The sequence below is a fragment of the Oreochromis aureus genome, linkage group 9 (genome assembly GCF_013358895.1).
Source record: "Oreochromis aureus strain Israel breed Guangdong linkage group 9, ZZ_aureus, whole genome shotgun sequence".
Taxonomy (NCBI): Eukaryota; Metazoa; Chordata; class Actinopteri; order Cichliformes; family Cichlidae; genus Oreochromis; species Oreochromis aureus.
The window spans coordinates 17,088,025-17,115,135 of record NC_052950.1 but is presented as its reverse complement, the minus strand read 5'-3'; the positions used below and the strand labels follow the sequence as shown (position 1 = coordinate 17,115,135).

The window sequence follows — 27,111 nt, the reverse complement described above, 5'->3', positions numbered from 1 at the left end:
AATAGCTAAGTGGCACTCTCTGCTCCGATTGGTTGTGCCCTGGCTTTCAGGCACAAGTTACCATGGGAATTCTAGACCTGATTGGCTCCACCAGTCCCGCGAGGCCAGATATGATTGGTTGCTTCCGTCTCCTTGACATGGCAGTAATGATGGGTCATTGTACGTTGAGACAAATAAGAGAGACTGGAAGTAGAAGGCACGTCTCAATGACACCAATACAGACAGCCAGACAGCCTGGCAAGCAGGCTGGTAGGCCATTTTTGTTGCTGGGGGAGGGCTCTGATCTCCACATGGGCAAACTAGGAAAGGATTTCTAATCCTGGAGAATGCGCTGGATCCCAGGGCAGCTATAAACAGCTGGGCACTGGTGTTAGTACTTACTATACGGGAGCTAAGATTTGACTTAATTATCAACATCGCCCCCTCGGGAAGAGCTCCTCAAAGCTTAAATGTTCTTGGACACAGTAGGTGTGAAGGAAGCGAATGGTGGCATGCTCCCCAAGTGTGTCTGTGGCACGATAAATTCTTATTCCCATCCCCCAGACTTGAAGTGATGTACACAATTATGATGACAGAGATCTCAGAGGTAACACAGAACATCACAGTTATAGTTCCAAATGCAGGGATGGCCATGCCTCACGACTCTGCCGTGATCCTTACCGACTTCCCATATGCATATGCTTTATTCAATTAAAAAAATAAAATAAAATAAATTAATAAATAAATAAATAAATAATTTAACACCATACTTGCATTTTGCTTGTAGCAGACTAGGTAGTAGCACGAGGGGAGAAGTGCAATTCAAAACAATTTAATTGGACTAAATTATATTTTAATGCAGGCTATGTTAAACTCTGCAATAACAGGGCTGATGAGACTCAACACAGATTAATGACCGCATAAGAGAGTAACCTCATTATGTAGGGGAGTGATTGGCATATTCTGGAAGGCATCTATCAAATGTTCAGTTCATCAAGCTGTCAGCTCATTTAGTTCATTAGTGCTGTAAGTTTAGACATATGGTCCATCAGTCATTACAAGCTACCTTATGTTAGTCATACACAGTGTGACATCTGTGTAATACCAAGCAGGGTTTGCCAAGATTCGCACAGTCACAATAAAAGAGAGCCGGGCCACTTCTAAACAAATATTCTTCACAAGCCAAAAGAGCTACAGAACTGACGGATAGTACCTCAGCTGGTCATACCACATGTCCACTGGAGTAAGAAAGTGAAATTGAAAACAGAAGTGTGCACATGCACTAAATTTTGGTCTCTCCATGAACTCTTCCTACGCAATTAGGAGTTGCACAATCAAATTAGCACACATGTACATGCTTTTAACTATATTGTATATTATGATCGTAGTGAAAAATCAATAAATAAAATACAGAATAGTCTTGTGGTATTTTACATGGCAATACTGTGACAACACACAGAGAACAAATATTGAGATTTCATTAAATAAATTAAAATGGTATAGGAATAGTAGCAACAAGAGGGCTCATCGAGATGTGTTGACTAAATTTGCAATCGCGAGGCAACGATTGCACAGGTTGCCTGGTAGGAGTCAATCTTTCTGCAAAGGCATGACTTGGACTGACCGCCACTGCACTCAGAGATGGCCGCAGGTTTGCAAATAATACTGATTTATAAATGTAGACTCAACTGGTTGCTGGCTGTATACTGGTCATATTCCTATAGAATGGAAAGGCTGATGAGCACAAATGTAATAATTAAATGTGAATTCCTGTATGTAGACAGCAACTGATATGTGTTTTTGATGGTTTATCACAGTTAATTACTGTATTATCAGATACAGTTCCAAGTTGCATGTAATTGCCAACTTGACCCCATTCAGTTGCAGATTGAAAGCAGACCGACTCCATGTTACGTTAACATTTATGGCAGGTTTTAGTTCTGCTATTGTATGCTTGACAAGCATTTTACAGGGAAAAACATTTCTAAAAAAGGTGCTAAATCACAATGTTATTACAATACTCAGCGTATGACAAAATATTAAAAACTGGAATAATATCGTACACTGGGGCTTTCTGGTGATTTCCACATCTAATTATGATGTCATTATGTTGCCTAGTGGCCACCTACCAATGGGTTAAAGCCATCTATTTGTAGTTTATGTACCTATAGCACTTTATAATGGTTCATAACAATAAGACATAATCTACATCTTAAAAATAAAAAAATGCTTTGCTATATAATGTCATTTTATGCTTTTTTTGTTGTCGTTCTTGACATTTGTCAACTATAAGGCATGAATCATAATCAAAATTAGATTATGAAATCCTCTTTAACATATCAGTATACACTGGATTAAACAACCTTTTATACCGATTTTTCATTATACACTTCATGTATAATTTCTTTCACTTTTCTCAATGTGAGTAACTATAACAGTTTTCAAACAGGCCAAACAATACTGCATCATGGGGAGTGTAGTAGTAACTATGGTAGAAAGCAAGTCACTTTTGTTTGTTTGTTTTTTATATCACGAGGAAGACCATGCAACCATGACAAACATTAGCCAGACTGTAAGAGGCTATCTGGAATCAATTTGTTTAAAAGGGGGATGTCTTTTACATACTTTACGGCTGGCTGTAGCGGGCTGGGAGGAGAGCGAGAGGAGAAAAATCAATGGGAAAGTACAATTCCATATACCATGAAAATGCAGCCATTCCTGTTCTACACTTTTTTCCTCCTCAAGGGCACATGCAGTAGTTGCTGCACGTGTTGTGGTCTAGTGTCTTTCACAAACACTCTGGCAGGCGTGTGGTCGCCTGCACGCAGCCTTGCATGTACCATCTGATTACAAAACGTCACTCGTACACAAGCGGGCCATCACACACTGGACATGGAAACTATAATGCCTGCATAATAATGCGCTTGGAAATTATCCTGTGGTCACTGAGGTCCTCTAACACACGTTTCCATGCAGATTTTCCACAACTTGAAAGCTGTTAGGTCTCAGCTCATGTAAGTGCAGTAAACACTTACCCACTGCCCCAAATTGACACTTCATTACAGTTTTACATCTTTAGCGCATCGGTGTGACTGATTCACACGGCTGAATTAAAGGCCAGGTAATTAAACCTCCGTAACAGCCACAACACTACCATAGCAACACAACATTAATGACTTTCGAATAAAAGTATCCGATCCGTTTTAATCAGAATGATTGATTTTGTCAGAACTTAGACAGAAATGCAAATATGTAATGCTTTGGAGCGTCTTAAAACACCAAAGTGTAAATAAAAACAAACCAAAAAACAAATGCAAGCAAAAAGCTGGAGAAATCAATTGACTTTGAAAGTACTCTGTGCACTTGAGGGGGGTGCTAATAGGTGAGTGTCATTGCTTATATCTTAGGTGTCACCCAAGTGCAGACTCCCCACAACGGAGCTGGAGCCAACCAGTCTGGCGAGGATGGACTGAAGAGACAACGAGGGGCTGCTGCTAAGGTTGCCTTTGCTGCTTGAGGCAACCATCTTTCCTCTGATCAAACTCAGCTGCTTCAACCTTTACATGACATACACTATTAGATGGCAATGAGCACAAAGCACAAAATAGAATGTATCTGCATCTGTGAGGAGAGAATGGCACAATACAAAACACTTCACTTAAAGAATACACAGAACCAGAGGAATTTGCTCTGCAGCTATTCAGCTGGGAAATGGTAAGATGGATAGATTAATGTGCAGCATCTCCACCATTATGGGATAATATATGAGACATTTTTTGAACTTTCATTTATGCACACAAAGAGGCTGGGAAAGAGCATTTTAATTCAGATAGGATTTTGTAAACATTTACGACACCCTGATGTAGGGCTGGGTGATATATCGAGTTTTTAAATATATCGATATATTTTTATACGAGATATGACACGTGACAATATCGTTTCTATCGATACTCTGCCTCGCCTCCCTCCTTCACTGAACACAACTCCCCCTCCCCCATTGCTTCACCTGCAGGCAACGACAAGATGGACACGGCAGCTATCATTGAGGTAAAAAGAAAAAATTTGGAGATTACGATTTTAGTGCAGTCAGCGTTAATCTTGTTAAAATGACGTTAACGCCGTAACTGCATTAACGTGGCAAATCTCCGTTAACGAGTCAGCGGGGATCGCCCCGTGCGTGGGGCTGGACGGCGTCAACGCGTTAATGAGCTAACCGCGTTAATACCTACTGTGCTTCAACGTAATATTACCATATTGTGTGTGTATAAGGACCACAAATGGCACCTGTTAAGAGACTTGGTTACGAAGCGGATTCCAAACTCAAGGCTGTCAGTCATGCAGTAGAACTTGGAACAGAGCAGCTGCGAAATCTGTCTTTGTTATTATGGTCAGCGTATTTTAGTTTACATTTTGACTGCACAATTGTGAGCTTTTTGTTATGCACAAAAACAACATTGTTTTATTTTATTTATGGAGCATTATTATTTAATAAATGCTGATAATTTATTAATTTTTTCATGTAGATCTACGCTGTATGATAATAAAAGTGCCTGTGTGAGATTTGGGACACAGCTTTGACTAAGAACTCTCTTTTTGTTCTTAATTTGTGGCTTAAAAAAATAAATAAATAACAAAAATCATATATCGCCATCCAACTAAAGAATATCGAGATATGAATTTTGGGCCATATCGCCCAGCCCTACCCTGATGTTTTCAGCTGTATTTCCAAACCGTTAACAATGCAACTGTTTCTGCTACCTTAAATGGGTTTGTAATACTCTCAACAGCATACAGCTCATATAACCAGGCTTAATGCGTGTCACCAAAGGGGGCCTTTAAAAAACACTGAATCACCCATTCTAGTCATACTATAATGATGGGGGAAAGGGATGCAACGTAGGGGGGAGGGGGAGACTGTGTCTGATTGCCAAGAGGAGAGGGCATGTGCCAGTGTGCCATTCCTGTAATCATGTGGGTTAGCAGGGCTTTGATTATAGAGACACACCCAGTGATTCTGGAGCTCAGAGAGAGCTGGGCATGACTATGCATCAAACTGCATCAAAAGCTACTGGGGAATCGTTTGAAGTCTCCTGCACTATAATAATGAGAGCCCTTCCAGAAAGTGCAAAGCCTCTGTGGGGCACTGAACATTGTCTCGCTGGTGTGTAATCTCTCCTCAGTTGGCTCCTTGGTTCAACAGGCCCCCCGAGAGAGAAACGGAGAGCAAGAGTGCACCAATAAAGACTGCTTCTGGAGCGCTGCAACATGGTCCATTTATTTCCCACAAACTGAAGGGGAAATAGTGAAAGGGGAGGGGCACACAGAACTCGTGGCTTCTCATTTTATGCTCTCGATATTTGCGATGGGTGAAAAGATGTGCAGAGAGCGCCAAAGCACACAGAAACATGACGGAATCATGTAAGATGGTATTAAAGACAAACACGTTTTTAAAAACAATATAAATATCAGCAGAATACCCAGTGGGGTGGGGTCTGAAGTGAACTCTGGCCTTGCTGACAGCTGCTATTACCTTAAACCAGATGTTGTGATATTAGGCTTGGGTTGAGAAAGAGGCAAAAAGAGATGTAGGGATGTATGTGGTGACTGATTTAGTGTTTCGGAGCAATATGACAAAGGCGCTTGAGTGATGGGTATTTCCCTGTAGACATATTCCATGTAGAGGAATCAATGGTGAACTGTGATTACAAGAATTCAGAGTCAGTAAATGAACAGAGGGGACAGCTACAGAGCACGTTTTGTTTTGGCTTTTCTTTTTTTTTCATTTAAGAGAAGGTTTGCAGAGTGTAATGGCTTGTGTTTAGTGGTTCAAATGAGTGGTTCAAATTCGCAACTAAGGTTAACTTTCAGTTCTCTCCTCAAAAACATAATCACTTACCCACCTACACGCTTACCATGACATTTAAACAACCATTGTTATCCGGGTTAGCCAGTAAACAAAGTAAATTCTTTATTCAAATTACATGTGTCCAAAAAGTTAGACACAAACACACAAACAGACCACTGCTGATTAAATCAACAGAGAGGTATGATATTTGCCTGCTACCAAGTCCCACTCAAGCATTTGTCCACTCTAGAATCACTGCAAGGTAATGGCTCTAAAGTGCCCGAGTGCAACCAAGAGCCCGGTCCCCATTTACTGAAAGCTGATCACGCTCATCAATCTTTAACGCTGGCAGTCACTTCAGGATGTCGCAGGATGCGAAGCAGAGGTCTGTCGGTATAATAAGCACAGAGTGCTGGCCTCTGGCTGTCCGAGAAACACACAAGATTGGTCGGATAGGTGAAGTGAAGTGTCAGCTATCGAGGGATGGCGAAATTGATTAACTGGTATAAGTAAGCGACTCCCCACAACAATCCAGTCAACAATTCATCTGTGGCTGACAGCAATGCCAGAAAGGAGATTCAGATATCACTACAGAAATCAGATTATGGAAGAAGGTGAAATGTAGGGAAACTATGAGCTGATCTTTGAAGTATCAATTGCTTGATTAGTACTGCAATATACAGCTGCAAGTAAATAGAGGAATTACCACAGTTTCCACAAAGGTCAATAAAAATGTAGCCTGATCTTCATCTAAACCACAACTGTAGAAATGCACTGACGAAAGTCCTGAAAGTGAGTAAATCTCTGTTTTAATGAATCCCCCAAGAGTCAGGTGTTCCAATCAAGGAGATGCTACTGAAAGTGTGACTTGCAGAAGGTTCCCCTCCCTATAGATAAAGCCATTTTTTATGTCATATCTTAAGATTGAGGCATAATTCCCACCAACCACTCAGAATTTTCAAATGATGTCAGAGGAAGTGGCATAAAATTAAGGAAAGGTTAGAAAAGCATTTCTAATTACTTTGGCATTCATGAAGTAAAAAAGACACTAAGAATGTCTACAAATCATTGTAGTCATCCTCGTCATAGGAGTGGAACAAGTTTAAAAACAATAAAATTCTGGTTTTTCAGGCCAAATTGAAGAGTACTGACCTTAACTGAAATAAGATGCTTTGGATAGACAGAAAGGTCTATTCAATAAAAAAAACAAAAAACAAAACCCCAAACAAACAAACAAACAAACAACCAACAACAACAACAAAAACAAAACACTCAAATACTCGAGTATAAAAGGAACAGGAACAGTCTAAAATTCCTCCTCATAATTGTGCAATAAGTATCTGCAGGAAAGGAGTGTCTTTGTTACTAAAGATAGAGTTTCATGTTAATAGTTTAGTCTGATTGTGTGTCTAAAACTATGACTTGGATGTAGATGAGAACAAAACAGAGCACTCCAAACAGTTCAAACTTAATCTTGCAACTGTGTTGTGCGGTGCTAAGAACTCCATACCACTCTTTTTTTTTTTTTTAACATTCACTGTGCCACTGTGGATCAGCACGTGGCAGCACATTGAATCGACACAGACAAAGTTAAACAAGTGCAGGCTGCATCAAAAATACAACAAAACTTAGCACATGAAGAAGAAAATCCAGTTTTAGCAACAGCAACCAAAATCATGCCATCTTATGCAAATCATGCCATCTTTATGCAAACTATTTTATAATGAGAAAATTTTTTGCCTAGAATTGAGAAACGTTGTCATCTGGAAATAAAACAGTGAGATCGCAATTTTACAACAATAATCAGGCAGCCCTAACTGAAATGTAAAATTAAAACAGTGAACAAACAACAATCAGCAGTAGTGAAATGTAACCTTTAAAATAACAGAAACTTGCAGCAGTAGTAGTAGTCGTAGTACTGGTTCCAAGAGTAAAACCTTCTCCCCCCCCAAACACAAAATGGATGAACACTGCAGACCAACGGGACAAATTAAAACAGGTCTCTCATCTGCAAGAACAGCTGAATCTGGACACTGTTTAAACACAAAGAAAGGGGTCAGGCAAGAGCTGTGGTGAAATCAGGGGAGAGGGTTAAGAAGGCCTCCATCTCCCAGTAATATTTGCATCAGGCAGACTGATCCCTCCAAAGAGAGCTCTAACCTGTAAGCAAAATCTTCACTGTGTAGCCGCTCTTCTCTTAAAACTACAAAACTCACCTAAGAAGCTGGAGATAATAGAACGCATGAACAAGGTGCTGAAGAACACATGCAAGATTGTTTTCAGACAAGCTTTAAGACGAATCTAAACTTCCCCCCCTATAACTTATTTAGGATTTTTTTTTAAAAAAGAAAGAAAAAAAAAAAGGTTCGAGCCTTGCATCATCAGTACATTTGGTCTTTCTGTGTTTGGAGAGGAGTGCTTATTTGCCATGTTACACAGCAGAGTTGCGTAAAACAAGAATTGGCTTTGGCTTTGCTTCTCACCTTGGCTTCAGTCCAGAGAGTCCCTCAGGCCATTGCTGCAAGACGTTAATGCTAGGAAACCTTTATGCATCATCCACTTCTCCCTGATGAAAGAAATAACAGCAGAATTGGGCTCCACAGTCCACAGTGTGAATCAGCACAACTCAGGACAAAAATAAATACAATCTGTAACTGTGGTATATTAGAACATGTTCTAAGACAATAATGCAACATCTGCATGTTGTAAAGTAAAGACGTATCACGAAGCAGAAAGCCTGGCCTTTTTTTCTTGCAACTGTAGCATTAACAGTTTACATTAAGTTAGTGTGAAACTGCAAGTTAGTCGTCTGCAGTCTTATCATATCCTTGGGGATTGCGAAGCCTATTACATCGTGGAAGACAGTGAGCACCTTTTTAATCATGGCATACAATTAATTAGATCCAGAAAAAAAAAAAGGTTTCAATTTTAAATGATATTCCCACTTGGGTAATTATAAAATGCAATGGTAACTTTAAAAAGGACTCTGCCAAGTTATTTGGCTACACTGGGAGTCAATGAAAGGCTTCAGTAGCCTCACGCAGCCGTCGTTCTTCATGAAGGTGCCAAGTGAGTCAGCTGAAGGAATTCACTCACGTGATGTCATGTGCTGACATAAGAGTAAACTGATTCCTCTCGTGAACGCTGCACAACTGCACGGCTAGAAGCCATGTGGAAAGGTGATATTCGGCTTTCTCAACTGCTGCACACGACACACTTCAATACCTGGCATCTAAGAGGAGTCAGAGAAGGGTTACCGAATACTTTAAAGACAAAAATAAATTAACAATTACTGTCAATCTGCACGAATTAGCTCACATGTCTGGAAAAAAGTGCTACAGTCAATTTCATTTTAAGAAAAATGTCTGTATTACTGTATTTATCAGCTCCACCTTTCATTTCCTCTTTCCTGGAGGGCTTTTAGTTTTCATCCTCTGGAGGAATTTTCACTAATGCGGTCGCATGCGCACTCACAACAAACCCTTGATCTGCGGGCTGAGTGTGAAAACACAATAGAGTTGCTTTAACAATAATATTCTGTACATGCTCAACTGGATCAATACATGTCAGATGCTATAATCAAAAATAAAATGGATCTCACAGATCTATTGTTTGGATCATGAGGAGTTATTGTTATGATGCACCACAGGGGGGGAAAAAAGGGTGGGTTACGAGTAATGCTGAAGCATCCTTCCCATTACGTCACTTTAACTGGCAGGTAGCATCTCTCCAATCTCATCTAACAATATTAATAGTTCCTGTGACATAGGGAACCCGGTGGTGACATTACCGGTGTCATCACAGACTAGGATCAAGAGTCATAGCAGAAATATGCAAGACACAAGCATACATATATCATGTAATTAAAACTGAGCAGAGCTGCCACTAAGAAAAAGTCGGTGTCCCTTTAGATCCATGGAACCTTCATGTTGTAATTGCAAAAAAAAAAAAAAAAAAAAAAAAAGAAAGAAAAAACACCCCATACAACACTGTCAAGCCAAGCTACCACTGTGCTTAGGCTGCAACATTAACTGAGTTATGTACTAACATTTATCCAGTAATAATTTGTTTCGTGCATTTTTTTTTTCACCCTGCACGATTACACACACACACTAATAAAAAGGCCACAAAACCTCAGTACTACAAGTCACAAAGTTGCAGACTCACTAACAGTGCTGGTCACACAAACCTCGAAACCTGTCACTGCGCTCTGTATGGTCTCAGTCCAACCATCTGTTGGCGTTTAGAAAGAGGTCAAAGATCATGAGGTCAGAAGTTCAGGTTCCCCTTAAACAGGACTTCAGCCAATTAAACAGTTAACTGATAAAAGACAGTTTCATTATATGCAGCAAAACCCCCTATTATCCTTAACATGAGAAAACATAATTTCCCCTAGGGATCAATAAAGTATTATGATTCTGAAAACAAAATCCCAGCTGAATCAAAGTGAAAGAAAATCGTTTGTGAACAGAAGCTATGAGTGAACTATGAACTACTATTTTAACAATAGCGTTTACTTCCAGGTTTACACAGCTATAAGGTGGAATCAACTGTGTGTGTGTGACTTGCACTCCACTCTCTGATATGACACCTAAAGATCCACTAAAGATTTGCTAAAGATCCACTCTCATCAGAAACCACATCAGATGGAGAGCTGATGCTGTTATGTGGATCTCACCAAATCAGGGACTAGCATCACACCCACTACATTTTTAGTTAGTGAAGTTGGGAGTTGGGAGTACACACTGGAAGAGGGACTTACTAGACAGGCAGCATGTTACCGCTGTGTTATATCCTGGCATTAGTTTGCTCTGCTGTGATGCATACTCTGCCACAGGCTCTTCAGATATGCTATTCAAGACCTAATCAGCATTTTTAAGGAGCCAGTTATGGTGTACTTTACATTTGGCTTGTAGTGCTCATTACCCATGTAGATAAGTGCGGTGCTAATTGACAAGATAAGATAAGACGAGATAAGATTCCCTTTATTAGTCCTACAGTTGGGAAATCATTACGGCAGAAAAATGAAGAGAGCAGGAATAAAATAAATAGATGTTGTATCAATATAGGGACAACAGATATCAATACTCTAGCGAGGGTTCATCTCACACACCACATCCCTGAGATAATATTGGTCGAGCAAACTAATGGTGCCGACATGAGTAAAAATAGGACAGTAACTTTCTTGCGTCTTTCACAAAGAAATAAATAAAATAAAATACAAACTGGTTGCTAGTGATTGTATTGAATTTTTTTTTTAACATTTTACCACAACTGAAACCAGTTACTATTGTGGTAACTAGGTTGCCCAAAGGCTGTCACACACTCACGACCAGTTGTGACCGCAAGGCGATTGCACAGGTTGCCTGATAGGACGCAACTTTTCTGCACACAATTCCTCTCTAATTTATAGATTTAGATTTGAGTTAGTTGGTCACCAGGTAGAACAGGAAGGGCGTTAAGCACAAATGTGAATTTCTGTCTATGCACACAGCAACCGATATGTGATTATCGACAACTTGTCACAGTTAATTTCTGTACTATCAGAAACAGATTGCATGTAATTGCCAACTTGATCCCATTTAATTGCAGACTGACAGCAGTCTGACTCTGTCTTATGGTAACATTTATAACAGGTTTTAGTGACCATAATGCTTTTTTCAGCAAAAAAAGTATCATAAGTATCATGATAATATTGTATTGTTGAACCTTAACAGCAAGACAGACTACAGAACATTGCACAGTTTGAAAACTATTGTACTTTGAGATATATCAGACCCCAGACAAGCCTTAGTTCATAGCCTTAGTTTGTAGGAACCAGGTCATGATTCCTGGAAAGACATTGCTGTTAAGTGACAAATATATTTTTTTGGCACACTGAGTACCACAAGGCAAGAGCCATCAAGTTCCATTATACTCAACAGAGGGCAGAAATTTCTAAAGCCAAAACTGGGTACCTCACACCAAAGCAATTTTGACGGGTAACATTTTTGCTCTGGTTGATGCTGTTATCTAAAGCCAAAACTTAGTAGTTGCAATCCCTTACTGCTTCGAGAGGTTGGTGAGGTGTTCATTTTGAGTCAGAGACTTTGTCATTGAGGCTGGGCTAAACAATGCTAAAAAGCCAGCTAATCAGGTTTTCATTGGACAAAGGGTAGATAGTTCATGACCATAAGAGCCAGGTCACACAAGGGCTAACCACCAATGGAGCTACAGCTATGTGCCTTCTGAATGGGGCACTAATGGTCATCAATTTAATTTAAAAAAAATAAAATAAAAATAAAAAATGGTTGATGCCTATCCTCATGGGAATACCTGGCCTTTAAGCCCTTTAAGCCATTGTGAAGTCAAGATATGGTCAAGATGTTGTGGTAAAAAGGGCACACAAAGGAGAAACTGCAAGGTGTAGGAAATCACCATCACAATCAGTTGAACAGCATTTTGCCAAACTGAGATTTCCTACGCTCTTGAGTAGTGGTGATGATGACGCTGATGGCGAGTGCTAGCTAAATAAAATCAGCCTGAGGTGTTGGGTTGAGATCTAGTGACTACGAATGCAAACAAACAGCATTCACATTATTCACATACTTATTTAAACACCGAGTCCCCCTCATATCTTATGAAGTGGGACATTGTCACCATTGCATACCATTCTTATCAGGAAATAAATATGTCATCGTAAGATGACGATAATCACTCAGAACAACTTGTACAGATTTGCATTTACTGCTACAAAGAATACAAGCAGCAAGCACAAAAAGGGAGAGAAGGAAAGAACCTGCTATCTAAACTATTTGACTAAAAATTCAGTGATTTTTAATCCAGTGATCAGTGAGATCAGCATATACAGAGATATGTTCATTAATAATTCAAAAGACTGGTGCAGATGAAGCCCTGTATTTGGTGCCCTTACATATGTTGCTCAAATAGCAACAGCTAGCACCTTCAACTGTGACCTCAGTGGCAGTAAACGCAAATGTATAACGACCATAATGAAACTGATAACGTGTGACGTAAAAGGTGAGTCACAGTGACAAGAGGAAGCACATGGATATATGTGTGTGTAACTAAAAGAGCCATGGGAACACGAGGTTGAGAAAGGGTGTGAGCAGAAAGAGCAATCTGTGGCCAATTGTATCAAATTTTAGGATGATCTGGAACTTGTCTTGTGACTTCTCTGTATATCGACTGCATATCTGCGTGTGTGTGGGGGTGGGTCTGCCATCTTTTATTGGTTGTCACAGTTTGTAAGGAATTAGTTCCCATGGCGCCTGAAGCTGTACAGTGGAAGCAGAATCAGGATAAGGCACCATGTTAGTGCAGAGGGGAGGAGGGGAGAGGAGATCAGCTGACACAACTATGTCACTTTCTCAGCCAAAGACTGAGACAATGTGACAGGCTAACAGTCACTGCAAACACACACAAAGACTGATGAATCTGCAAAAGACTTAAATAAACGTGCTTCAGCTTTTAGTTCTGTGACAATAGCAAGGATAGGAAAACTGTTCCAAATGCCGTCTTCTGCTTCACGCTACACTGTAAGCGTGAGCACGGTAATCATCTGTGAAGCATGTTTAGGGGGATGACTTTAAACCTCAGCATTACCTGATTAAGACAACTGCTGCTCTGATAGTGGAACATGTAATTGGACAAGACAGACCAAAGACCTACGCAAAGCACCCTTCTCTTCCTCTCTTACCATTCCTTCCATTTACAGTATCCCGCTGAAACACTTGTATATGCCAGGTCAAGTAGACCCTAACCTATTTGACCTACACTTGGTAAAGCACACACCGACTATCTCAGTGGAAATCACTAACAGGAAGTAGTCAGTAGTAGCTGAGTTGGTAGCGCCACTGCCTCACAGCAAGAAGGTCCTGGTTTCAAATGCAAGCATGGTTATCCTCATACTTGTGTAAGTGTCATGCACTAACTTAGTGTCCAGGTGGCGGGGAAAAACCCATACAAAAGATTCTTGATCTCAACAGTTTCACTTCCTGGTTTCATAATTTGCCAAAAAAAAAAAAAAAAAAAAAAAAAAAAAAAAAAAAAAAAAACCCACAATCATCCAACACAACAGTAATTCATACTTTTCAAATAGAAAAGCCAGGGTTTGTTTATGTTCCTTAAACTTGTCTTGTGATTGCTGAGGGTTATATATTCCTTATTGAGATGTTAGGCTCTAAATGGCTTGAAAAGACTGAAGATCTGGATCACTCTGGTGTCATGTTTTCTGAAGAACTGAAGTATAAATTAAATCTAAATTGAAAAGATTATAAATGAAAATAGCTTAGAAGTTTTAGTAGGTTCAATTTCCTGTTCCAAGCTGGCAGGAGTGTCACCTGGTGCGATCTTCTGCCACTGCAGTTCAACTTGTGTGTTCAGAGGTGCTCTTCTGCAAATCTTGGTTGCATGTAACCAGTGGTTGTTGAGTTACTGTTGCCTTGCTATCACCTTGAAGCAGTCAGACCATTCACCACTGACCTTTGGCATCAAAGAGGCATTTTAACCCAGAGAATTGCCGCTCACTGGATATTTTCTCTTTTTAGACCATTCGCTGTAAACCCTAGAGATGGTTGTGTGGGGAAAATACCAGTAGATCAGCAGTTTCTGAAATACTCAGAGGAGCCCATCTGGCAACACCAACCATGCCACGTTCAAAGTCACTTAAGCACCCTCCCCCTCCATTCTGATGCTCAGTTTGAACTTCAGCAGGTCTTCTTCATGATGTCTACATACAGTTTTACTGCGTTTGACCTCATTCCAAAATGTTTTATTCTGTGACTTCAAAAGAATTTTAACTAGACCCAACAATATTTTTCAGTCTTTATTAGTGCGTATTTATCCAGTGCATAATGGCTGTTATACCTTTAGTGCAGATGGCTATTGTGCACTAGACAAATGATGCCCAGCTTGTACCTGAAAGAATAACACATAAACTAACAGATAAAAGCATTTGGAAATTATTGTAGACTCCAAACGTTTAGGAAAGTTTAAATCAAGCAGAGAACAGCAAGAGTAGCTGTTTGTCACGGGTTATGTAGTTCTTCTTTAATTGATTTTTATTTCTTTTAGAATTTTGTTTACTATAATTGCCTTTTTATCTCTGAAGAAAGACTTTTTTATGGACTGCCATGAGTGAAACTGGAGGAGCTTTCGCTTTTCTTTTTTGTCTCTGTTGGTTACTTTTTTTGGTTATTTATTTAAGAAAATAAGTACATTTTTGATTTAAAAAATGGAATCAGAAAAAAAAGGAGTTGAAGTGCCAGGCAACTTTCCAAACACTAGTGATATATTATTTAAATATTCAGTTTATGAGGATACGAAATCATTTCCTGTCAGCACTGCTTTTAATACCAAAGAAAGCTCTCCCCACTAGAAGAGTTGTTAAATTAAGATACTGTCAGTTGGCTTCCACAGCAGAAGCGTCAACGTAGCATCAGTGCTCAGCCTCTCCTGTGTAATCTCCTCTCCAGCGAGGGCCTTTGTTTTGAACTCCACTGCCAGATGAGATGGGAGGGAGTTTTGTTTTGACAGCCCACATCTTCAGGTGCCAAAACCACAAATCTCTAGAGTTCAGGCATGAATGGTAGCACGTTAACATGCAAACAAACACATGCACACTCACATACAAACACCAGCAACAAATATCTGACAGTTTTGACAGGAAAGAAAACATTTTATTAAGTTATTAAGCATTCGAATGCTTGCACATGTGAATTTCAATTACTATTTTCTTGCTTAAATCCGGACTACAGATTTTTATGAAAACAGGCACTTAAGAAAAACACTCAAATGTTATAAAATTTGCAAAAACAAAACCAGGTTCTAGCTTAAGGCCACTATAAGACCTTTAAGGATTTGTGCGTGGGCATTAACTGCATCTTAGTTTTTTGACGTAGGAATTGGATGGGTTAAGGTTACCAAACAACTAACCCAAACCAGGCATTTATCCTATGAGCAGGTTGCCTCTCTTTAGCCTAAAATTGTTCTCGTCTGTATCTTAGGTGGTAAAACTCCACTGTTAACCAAAATCAAAAGCAAATGTCAGAGCCACACTTTTGCATGAAGGTATGCAAGCATACTTTCAGCACTTTGAACAAAGACTTAAGTTTACGTCTCTAAGGCTGTCGGCCTTGCCGTCAGTATTTGAATGATGTGAGCCTGTTAAACTTAACATCTAGAAAAAAAGATGGTTTTGTGTTTAACAAAAAAAAAAAAAACACTCATAAGTGAAACATCACAGAGGAAAAACTCTTTACGTGTTGCTTTGTTTCTACTTCTATCTCCTTCCGTGTTTAGTAGATTTACATTGACAGCTGAATAATTTGAGCAGTCAGACCATTTTTTTTGACTATGCTCAAACCCATCTGCTGTTTGGTCTCATCACAAGCTCTCTTCTACATTCAACAACAACAAAAAATAAATCTTTTAATTTAATTTTTACTTTACACTTGTCATAATCGAAGCAGATTAGTTAGCAAATTCTTGTTAATTATTTGCTCATTTATATAAAAGGCCAACAGCTGAAGTGCTGTTGTTATTTGGTTACAGTACAGCTTTATACCTAAACTTTAGTGCAGATTGAAAACACAGGTCGGCTAAGGAGATTCCCTGGCCCACTGAAAGCAGTAAAGACAAAGCACGCAAAACCACATTATAGGTCACTGACGAAACGCTGCTGAGTCAGCAGAAAGAGGTCGACAGAGAGATGAGAGAGATGGGAGGGTTAGGAGAAATCGCAGTGGTCAGAGTTTGACTCTCACAATGTGCACAGAAATGAAAAGCCTGAAACTGAATCCCCGCATTCCTCTGGCTTTATGACAAGCGGGTGAGAAATGCTGCTGCTCTACACATCATTCCCTGCCACCCTAGCTCGGCCTGTGATGGCGGTGGAAGTGCGCCGTTTACCTCTGTCCTAGAACAAGAGTGAATGCATGGCTTTCTCAAGACCAATTCACACTGCATATTTTTGGACCACCCACCCAACTCCAGCAGGCAGCTTGCTCAATCCAAGTTTTCTCTCCCTCCTTCAGTGCCAAGGATTCCATCCTGGGCAGTGGGAAAGATGCCAACCACATGCTAGCACCCAGAGCCACAAACACATTGTGGCAGAGGAAAAAGGCAATTCACCCACTCACACAAATTAAGACAGCATACTCAAAGACCCTTATCTACAACTCACTACATCCTGTCATGCATCAAATTAGAAAACGCCAAGCACCCTTTATCATAAAGCTCTCCATAAATGTCTATTTATTAGCAAACAGCTTACCAAAGTAATCTTTCCATTACACTAGCGATGACTGTGGAAGGAGCTCCTCTAAAATGACAATGAGCACCTTACGTATTGTTAGATCTACAGTATTGTACAGCTGAGCCATACCAGGTTAACAAACAAAAGGGCAAACAGCTGCAGAAGAACAGCCACATAGACATGTGACCTCTGCTGTCTCCTCTGGTAAAGCCAAACAGGCTGAGGGCACCTTCTTCTCAATAAGCAGTAGACATCACAATATCATTTAGCTTAAGAGATCAATATGCACTTTGCTGTGGCTGACCTACATAAGTGGAGGAGCGCAGAATGTTGAAATCATTGGATTGTCTGTGAGCATCACCATCCCGAGAGGCCTGGTGGAGTCTCCATGGGAGTAGGGTATGAGTCAATCTTTGTGTGTTGATGTTTTTAAAACATTAATGTCAAAGAATTCTTATACATCTCGCAGGGTTTCTCCTGCACAGAAGCACCCCCAGAAGAGGAAAATCACCAGCATTTGTAGTATTTTTTTTTTTAAAACAGATCTGCTAAATGGGATTTCATCTCTTTAAATAGTTTCAGTAAAGGTCATAAAAAAAAAAAAAAAAAAAAAAAAAAGGGAAAATGCACTGCTGTCCAAATAAGGCAACACAGACGGCATATTGATGTATCACAATTACACCAAAGGCCCATCTTAAGCCAGGAGTACACCCTTAACAATGCAGGTGTTTCATAAACTAACTGCCACAGAGAAATGGCCCGCCCTTATTATGATTAACAGGAAGATTAATAACATTTACTTACTGAGCTTAAAAGTTCCAAAATATTACATTAAACTGACATACTCATTATTTAGCACAGACTGGTGTCCCTGAATGCCAAATACTGAGCACGCTTAAGGCACAAGTTATAACTCTAACCTCAGTATCCAACTTCGAGAGTCTTGATATCAGCACAGCTACCTTTGCTCTGGTTACTGAATAATACAGTCCCAATCTGACACCAGTAAGATTGGCTGCCCTTTCTTGAGGCTGACCTAAAGATTTCTTGCTTAAAGAAAATAAAAAATAAAAATAAAAAGGGGAGTTCATCCTTCCTACAGTTGCTAATTACTTGCTAGTAAGACAAGTCTGATTTTCAAACTGTAGAATTTCCTTCACTCTCTCGTGAAGCACCTTGACATCTGTTGTCAATGAGCTCTATATAAATACAAGTGAACTGAACCGAAATTAATATCCGGTATTAGTCACAGGAAGGAAGGACGCACATAAACTGAAAAAAATGAGAGTGAAACTGACAGGAGCAACATTGTCAAAAGACTTGACCATAGGTTGCTGTTAAATCGCAATTTTGACACAAATTAGCACAAACAAAGAGAACTTGTTGGCAAAGTAAACCTTTAATGCCTCCATACTGGAGACCCTTTGTTGTTAGCTCTCTCAACGCTATGTAGCTCGCCTTCTAGCCAAACTGTACTGACGCGTGACATAGTACAAGGACATATCCATTAAAAAAAAAAATTAACATAATTGTCCCATGGATCAGTTCAAATCCTGTATATCAACTTATCTGGCAGCAGTTTTACTCATATTTGGATAAACTTGATGACAAAGCATCTTCAGAACTTTTCTAGAAAGCCCAAATGCAGTTTAACTAAAAAGAGAAACCACATCCAATGTGGTTTCTCTTTTTAAACATCCAAACCAATCCTATTAACTAAATCCACTCCCATCGCAAATAGATGAGATGATTGATTTGAGTTAATTTAATAACACAATGAAAACAGTCTTGAAGCAGAGAGGAGATAAATACTCCCCCCGTTTCTCCTCTTCGCGTCAAAGCCCTCGCAGCTTTTTCACCAATCATCTCGGCCTTGCTTCAGATACCTCTCCACTGCCGTTACACCCTCGTCTCTCCCTCTGCTGTAAAAACCTGGCCATTACCCCACAGCTCATCCCTCACGCCCACCCAGGACCTGTCACACTGCTGTTTCCATGACAACACAAACGCAGAGACAGCAGGGTGAGATGCCCAGCAAGACAAGGCATACAGATACCAAGGGGAGGGGTGCACCATGTCAAGAAAACACTCACAGCATGTGATGGATAGATAACACAGCATAGGTAAATCTGGTACATCTAACCTACAAACAAGAGCCACTTTAAGGTAATAATTCCCCAGTGGTCGCTGTAAACTCTGTTAAAAGCAAAGAAACACACTGAATTAAATGGACCAGCGATACTTTTCAACATTCTCATAAACATGAAGCTGCACGACTGTGAGTGCTAGCTGTTGTCTTTAAAACATTTAAGGCCTCGAGTAAGTCAGAGGTCTGTGGTGATGGTCAGAGCTGACTGTGCTGCAGACACATGGATGTCATCTTCCAGCCTGGTTCAAATGAGTCAACTTAACAATGTTAGCAACTGTGTAGTAACAAGAGTAGTAGTTTTGTTCACCGCTAAAATGTGACATGGTTAAAAAGGCTTCTGATGTCATTATTTAAACAGTTGTGTGTTAAAATTAACCCAGCATTATCATTGTTCATCAGATTGCTCATGGGTCACAGAGGTACCATATGACAAGCCTAATTTCTCCAGCAAGGCTTTCCCTGGAGGGAGATCCAAGTTATACATATTTTCCTTTTTTAGGCACCCAACAACTCCAGTGACCATCAGTTTACTCTCCAAGAAGACTAAAGAAACCAATTACAAACTGTAAGCTCGAACTACAAAACAGCTTACAACGACCTCTTAACAATCTCACCAAAACATTTACAAGCGATTACTGTCAACAGATCATATTAAGATCATATTAATAACTCAATAAGTCATCAACTGCAACTGGGTTTCGAATCCTAGACACGAGTCTTCAGTCACTGTTCATTTTACTAACTGACCGTTATTTGAATAGAACTTTGGTTACAAGTCTAAAATATACAGATTTGCTAAGATAAACGTTAACGTACCAATAACTAGTTTCTGTGTGTCCAATGCAGCGTCATTCAGAACCTGCTGATGCCAGTGCTGTCTTTTCCCCTCTCTTGTTAGAAACACATTTGTCTGAACACATGTCAGGGTGCCAGATGTCAGCTGTGAAACTACCCATGGCAACATTATCCGAGCGTCATCTTGACACATCTCTCTTTGCTGCATGCCTCTCAAAGTTTAGTTAAGAATTTATGCCATTGTTTAGCTTAATTGATCATACTGAATTACAATCCTCCATCCCCTAAAATGCGAAGCAGTAATTTTGCCAGCATCTGAGTGCTTTCAAATACCAATCGATAAAGATTACAGGAAGCTTATGATTTAGGAATTCACCTGCGCATGTGTTATACAGTTATCCACACTGTACAAATAAAGTAAAATAAAACCGAAAACGAGCTCAAACCACATGTGACCACAGCGATAAGAGTTATGGCAGGCAGACCCTGTAACAGGACTCAGACTTAACAGAATCACATGACATTATTATTGTTATATATTATTTTACTGTCTTGACAGCATTTATAAATTGCAATATGACCCCAGACGTCATTACACTTTTTCCCCCCTCCAGGTCAGTCTAACAAAACTGTTTACAGTGCTGTGGGAGGATTTTCTTTACAGGTTAATGGAAAACTTAGCTTGGTAACTTATCGGTCAATAAAATGCAATGTGTATCAAAAAAGAATAATCCGGTTTCAAAAGACTATATTTTTCAAAGTAACGGACACATAAGCTTACAGTAAGTTTAAAGGAAAAAAATATGGCTAAATATACAGTTTTACATACAAAACTTTCAATTTTCACATGTGTTTTCCCAAGCACATCTGGCATCACTGCAGCCACTGCTACCTACCAGCAACCACGTGAAACTCACAAATCCCCTCTTTCTTAACAGTACGCGTTTCAAACGCTACCCGTGAACACCTATTGAATTAAAGCACTTTGAAATCGGATTATACTTTTTGATACACCCTGTATCTAAATAAATCAATCAATCATTCCTTTACCACTGTCAAACTTGCCTTCATATGCCCCGCTTTGTCTGACAAATATTAAATTCCCTAAAATTCAGTTATATTAATTCACAGCCAAAGATGACATTTTGAATGAAAGTCTGCACAAATCACTAAACACACAAGTTGCATGCAATTCTATAACTGCCGTGTGACTGAAATCCAAAAAAGACCCATTACTGGAGCTAGATATTAGTCCAGCTGTGATGATGGAATAATAAAAAATAAAAAGCCAAGAATTGGCAACACAAATGCAGCAGAACAAAGGTCAAACTAATACAGTATCACTTTGTGTGACACAACAAAGCAACTCACAATAGGACAAAAGTCAGCACGCACATTAGGAGGGGCTTATTTCCAAGTTCACAGCAACATGTTGGTTTGATTTAGGAAATTATGAACACACGGTTAATAGGTGGTATGACGCCACAAGGACCTTAAGGGCAATATACAAAAAGTCTGTCACCGAGTGAGACAACAAAAAGAAAGCAAGTATGCAGGAGAAAGGCTTGATTCTGAATCATGTGACGTGACCGGCACGTCTGTGCCACACACCTGTTGCTGGAGCTGCAGTTTACAATGCGCTCAGGCTGAGTTCTGCTTTTAGGAAACGCCCATCGCACAAATAGTGCCAAGTGAGTGTGAGAAAACTTCCACCCAGTTATCCTTGTATAAACATCCACATACTTGCTTACATGCTTGTGTGAATCCCAGCAGTCATTCTTTCACTCTGTTCAGTGAAAGCTATACAAAAAGATTCTTTTTTTCCCCCCTTTCTTCAGCAGTCTAGTATGTCTCCTCTTTTAAACAAAACAAAACGCATACAGGCATCTAACAACAGCACTGGAAAGCAGGTTTGCCTCTGAATAGGACTGCATTCTTTTAACCAGTAGTGGGCTGTCACATACACGTCATACAAGAGATCCACACCCCTTATCTAATACAGCCTGAAAATTTAAATCGGGTCAGCTCAGGAGGACATCTTTACTTTCTCACAAGGACGAACAGTTTAATCTGCCTCGATCCACCACACACTGAAATACCTGAACAATTTTCTTTCTGTGCAAACTACAAAGACAACAACTTCTATGCCTTGGAGATTAAATGCTGTTCAGGCTTGCAAAGAGGAATACTTTCAAAACAGTTTACACACAACACATGCACACATGGATGGGGAGGGGGGGTTGAAAAAACCCACAATAAGTTAAAGAAATACACCTTTTTTTGCATATTCCTCTGGTCATACTTCAGCATGTATGAATACAAGATCCATGCAGACATACATGCACAGCAGCACACATACACAGAAAAACAAACCCAACATACCACATTTGTGTTTGTTACATTTTCTCCAGAATTTGCATATGACTACTGTGAGATCTGACAGAATCCCATCTCATCCCATTTCCATATAAGCAGTGAAGCCATAGTCAAACCTGCAGCTGGACAGCATGTCATGTTAAATCTCGTATCGGTGATGTGACAAGCCCCGTGCACTATCAGGTGGGGAGAGGGATGCAACAGAAACTGCTCAACTGGTTCCACGGGATGCGCTCCTGCAGCATTACTGAGAGCACAGTTGACAGACATTGAAATGGCACAAGCTGTCTTGTCTGTATAGTCCAGAATCAGTCATGCAAGAGAGGCCCTTAAAAAGGAGAGTGCTGCACTGCTTTAACACACGCACAACAATGCAACACACAAGGAGACCCCCCCCCACCCCACACACACACTGCATTAATGCCTAAAACTATATTCCAGTTTAAGGTCCTACCTCCACCAACATGCCAGCTGGTGCATGTGTGAGTCCATGGCAATTTTACTCTTTTAAAGCAAAGCCACAATACACTACAAAAAAAAAAAAAAAACCCTCCAGATTTATCCTCTCCCAACCTCAAGTGTAGTGGCCACAATCTGTGCTCGTGTCATGTGACCATGAGTCCATGGGCAACTTTGACACTTTGACTCAAACTGCTAATTTCAGTGACAAAGCGCTCATCCCGACTGCTATAACCAACTCCACGAGTAGTAGCGTCGAACACAGGAGAAACATTAGCTCAGAAAAAGAAGCAGAAATGAAAACCAGCAACAACAAAACAAAGTGGTCTATGCTCCCTAGAGAGAGGGGGGGGGACGCCAACTTACCTAATGTGTCAAGTAGTAATGAGGCTTGGATAGTACAACAACAAACAACAACAGCCCGCTCAAACACATGGTGATGGGAACTGTCCTGACTCACGTTTTCTGACAACAACGTTCAAAAAAAAAGAAAAGAAGGAAAACATAAAAAAAAGGGACTCCAGCCTGTGCGGCTACATCGTTAGCATGCTAACTGGGCTCCTGCTTACCCTGGCGAACTTCGTCCGGTGTTGTAGGCACGGTCTCTCGCTCACTCAGCACAAGAAAAAAAAAAAAAAAAACAGACACACGCACACAATGACACATGAAAGTATTGTGCACTTCGCATTTTCACTTTTTGCCCATTTCACATGCGGCCACCGCCGAATAAAAAGCGGAGCGCGTACGCTGCAGTAACTCCCCGCTGCAAGGCTCGCTTTTTGCCCGTGTCGTCTAATTAAGTTTGCTGCAGAAAACACCACCGATACAGGCGGCGAGCTTAGCCAAGCAGCTAGCGCTTGCTAATTTAAGCTAACGCCGAAGCGAGAGCCTGTGCCAGACAGACAAGACACAACCGAGATTTGAAGAACCTCTCGCTCCTGCTCAGCGGATTTCACACACACACAAAAAAAACATTGAAAAAAAAAAACAAAACAAAAACACCAAGCCGCGTCTCGACAAGGAGCACAAACGCGTGTGGCTACTTACGATTTAACACTTTTGGCCGTGTCCTCGCTGTTAAATTCCGCTTATCCGAAGCAGCTCTGACCTTCGCGATAGTGAAACAACATTTCTGCTGGCTAACTGTGCCGCCATGTTACTCCTGCTCTGCAAACCAATGCCGAGTGTTTATCTGGCTGGTAGCGATCCTATCCTCCCCCCACACACACGCCACACCACATCACGGGGGCTCCACAGCGCTATGAGCTCGGTTACGACCGGGGGACTCGTGAGCAGTCCTACGGCGATTTACCTGTCACGATGACCCGGCCACTTGCAGTTTGATTGATCGGCGTCGGATTTGGCAACATTTTATCTGACAAGCAGTTACTTTGACGCGCCACTGTGCCACGTCAGTGTCAATAATATTTAAAAAATGTGTTGTACTTTTATGCGCGGATCGAGCAACTCCCCAACTCCAGGTTCACACAGGGAACAAGTGCATTTTTATGTATATATTTAGAAAATATCCCCAGAGCTCTGGTGATATGGCTCATCAAGATGTGTGTAAATGTAAGGTCATAAAGATTTATGTGTGCCTATAAATGATGTGTGTAAGCGCTGTGCCTTGAATAAAACGCCTGGTGAAAGCAGTGTAGTAGGGTTTCTCTTCAACCACAGCACTAAAAGTGCAATTTCGTTCTGTCCTGGTTAACCCTAGTTTAAAAATTGCTATTAGACTCGTCAGATACAATAAATACATGAGGGAAATGTACAGCAAGGCCATGATTTTTCGCCACACTATTCCACTTTGGTGGCTATTTAACGAAAGGGACCTTTAAAAATACTAAAGGGGCTTTAAAAACCTAAGAAATATGACAAGGCGTTTCCAGCTTATCTGGCTACCTTGATTTACTGTCTGGTCAACTATCTATGGATCAAATGAGCAAGCAGGCGTTTTCTTTAGATTTAAAAGTTGTACAACATCATCTCCTAGTGGTGCAAAGCTGAAAAATTAGGCTTAGAATGGAAATCCCTCGGAGACCTTTAACCCTATTTGAAATACATGGAAATTGAAAATTACAACCTTAGAATTTTTACCTTGTGTGACCTTTTGCAAAATTTTTCATTCTTATGTTGCAAATCAAGTTAACATATAGAGGGCTGCTGTGGCTCGGGAGGTCAGAGCAGATCATGTACCGACTGCAAGGTTGGTGGTTTGAACCCTGGCTGCTCCACTCACATTCATCGGAATGTGAATGTTACACATAAAGCACACTGAAGTAGTTTTTTTTTTGTTTTTTTTTTTTGGAGTATGAAACAACTGCTTTGTGGTACTTGGTGAAGCTGCTGTAACTCTGTAATAATGTCAAAAAAGAAACTGTGGCTAAACATCTTCCAAGATATGGCATCGCATTTGATGTATATATAAAACAAAACAAAAAAACATTATAATTAACGCTATGGTACCCTTACTATTTTTCTTAGATTTTTCTTATTACAATTTATTAAATATTTTATTTTATTAAAAAAAAATCAGACCTTTCTCACCCGTTTGATTATGTTAATAATACTAATAATACTACTACTACTAATAATAATAATGATCGCTTTATTTATGAAGCACTTTCAAGCAAAGTGCTGAACAGCTATTTGAAGATTAAAAAAGATAAATGAATAAAAATAATACAGAAAAAAATACAGCTTAAAAACTGATAACATAAATATTTCAGAACCGAGAGCATGCCATGATACCCAGCACCATCTTCCACTCATATCAAGGACATGAACATAGTCAGACATCGTTAGCATATTTACTCAATCATATATAAAAAATAATGGTCATTTTATGTGTTAATAACAACAGCTGCAATGCTTTCAACAAAGGATATGAATGGTTGCCAGGTAACCTAGACTTTCCCAGCAGATCTCTTTCTAGATGAATATAACATATAACCCCTCTAATCTACTAGCCAGATGCTGGGCGCAGAGAATCCTTCCACCTCGAAAGAATGCACACTCTGGCCAACAGAGAAGAGACAACAATCATGTTCACATCATGCTCACTAACGGAGATATCTAATGAGACCAACCCTGAGCAGTGAAATCAATGGAAATAGATTTACTGTTTATCCGCGTAATTTAGAAGACGTCCCAAAAATGGAACTCCACAATCTGTGTAGATTTACACAGATTCTACTTATAATCTCTTTGGAATCAATTTTGCATTAAAAAAATTCAATCTGAAATTGACTGGCCAGGATATAAAGGGTGACAATTTGAATTAGATCAAACAAAACACCTGAGCTGCAAATAGCTATGTGTGTGGCCTACATATATTCATTTTTTTGAGAAAAACTATTAAAAGGCGGCAAAGCTTTTTCCTATATATAAATCATACAGTGACCATATCCCAGATTTTAGGCATCAAAGACTGCATCACTTACAGTAGGGATAAACACATCGCTTTTTGTTACCTGTGCATGAAACTACAAACCAAAAAGGCTGGCATGTGGTTTTAACTGTGAAGAGCATTGAATGTATAGCTTGAAACTGGCTGTTTGAGTGGTGAAAGAAGGCATTCCTGTCTTGTATTCAGTTGTAGATTAATTTACACGTTTTTCATTATATAGGTTTTGAGGGGTCTTATGTTGTTCATAATTTTCTGTCATATAACTAGTTGTTGCCAGAAGCTGACATCCACTCGTGACGGGCATGAACATTATAGTAGTTATGGGCTTTTAATGATTTCTTTGAGGCCAAGGCCAAGACCTATTAACTTCTCCTTAGTGATCTAAATTCTCTTTGCCAGCACAAAAATTATTTTGTTTGACAGAACTTGTTGGATTGATCAATACTCAGAACAATAGGAACGTCCAGTTGCCTCAGTGAACATCTAAGAAGGAGAATTGTAGCTTTATTTTCGCCTCAAACAACTAAGTACAAGTTATTTGGACATACCAATGCCATGGTCTGTAGGAAGACCCAAATCATCACCCTCAGAAGAGGAAATTGTCCATGATGTTCAGGAATGATCACCACCATGAACCACCAAGGGTCAAATCTGCCATGAATTGGAAACTGCTAGAATACCAGTGCCGCTATCCATTGGTGAATCAAGTTTTACATTGCCATGGGCTAAAAGGGAGCTGACCAGGAAAGAAGCCTGTGCTCCAATATCAGCACCTTCAAGCTCGACTTAAATTTGCAAGTCTACCAAACGTTTTATAGTCAAACAAGATAAAGATTGAG

At 40.0% G+C, this 27,111-nt stretch overlaps 1 protein-coding gene across 10 annotated transcripts in view; it reads right to left on the bottom strand.

Moving 5' to 3' along the window:
• Nucleotides 1-24,442, bottom strand: part of ncoa2 (nuclear receptor coactivator 2) — a 56,945-nt gene extending 32,503 nt beyond the window's left edge. For 2 of the 10 annotated variants that reach the window (XM_031750061.2, XM_031750063.2), the window contains exons 1-2: nt 23,908-24,148; nt 8,308-8,390 (exon numbers count right to left, since the gene is read on the bottom strand). The gene's annotated coding sequence lies outside the window, so the exon portion shown is untranslated. The other 8 variants (XM_031750065.2, XM_031750066.2, XM_039617356.1 and 5 more) reach the window with 7 other exon arrangements.
• Between the last annotated feature and the right edge of the window lie 2,669 nt (nt 24,443-27,111).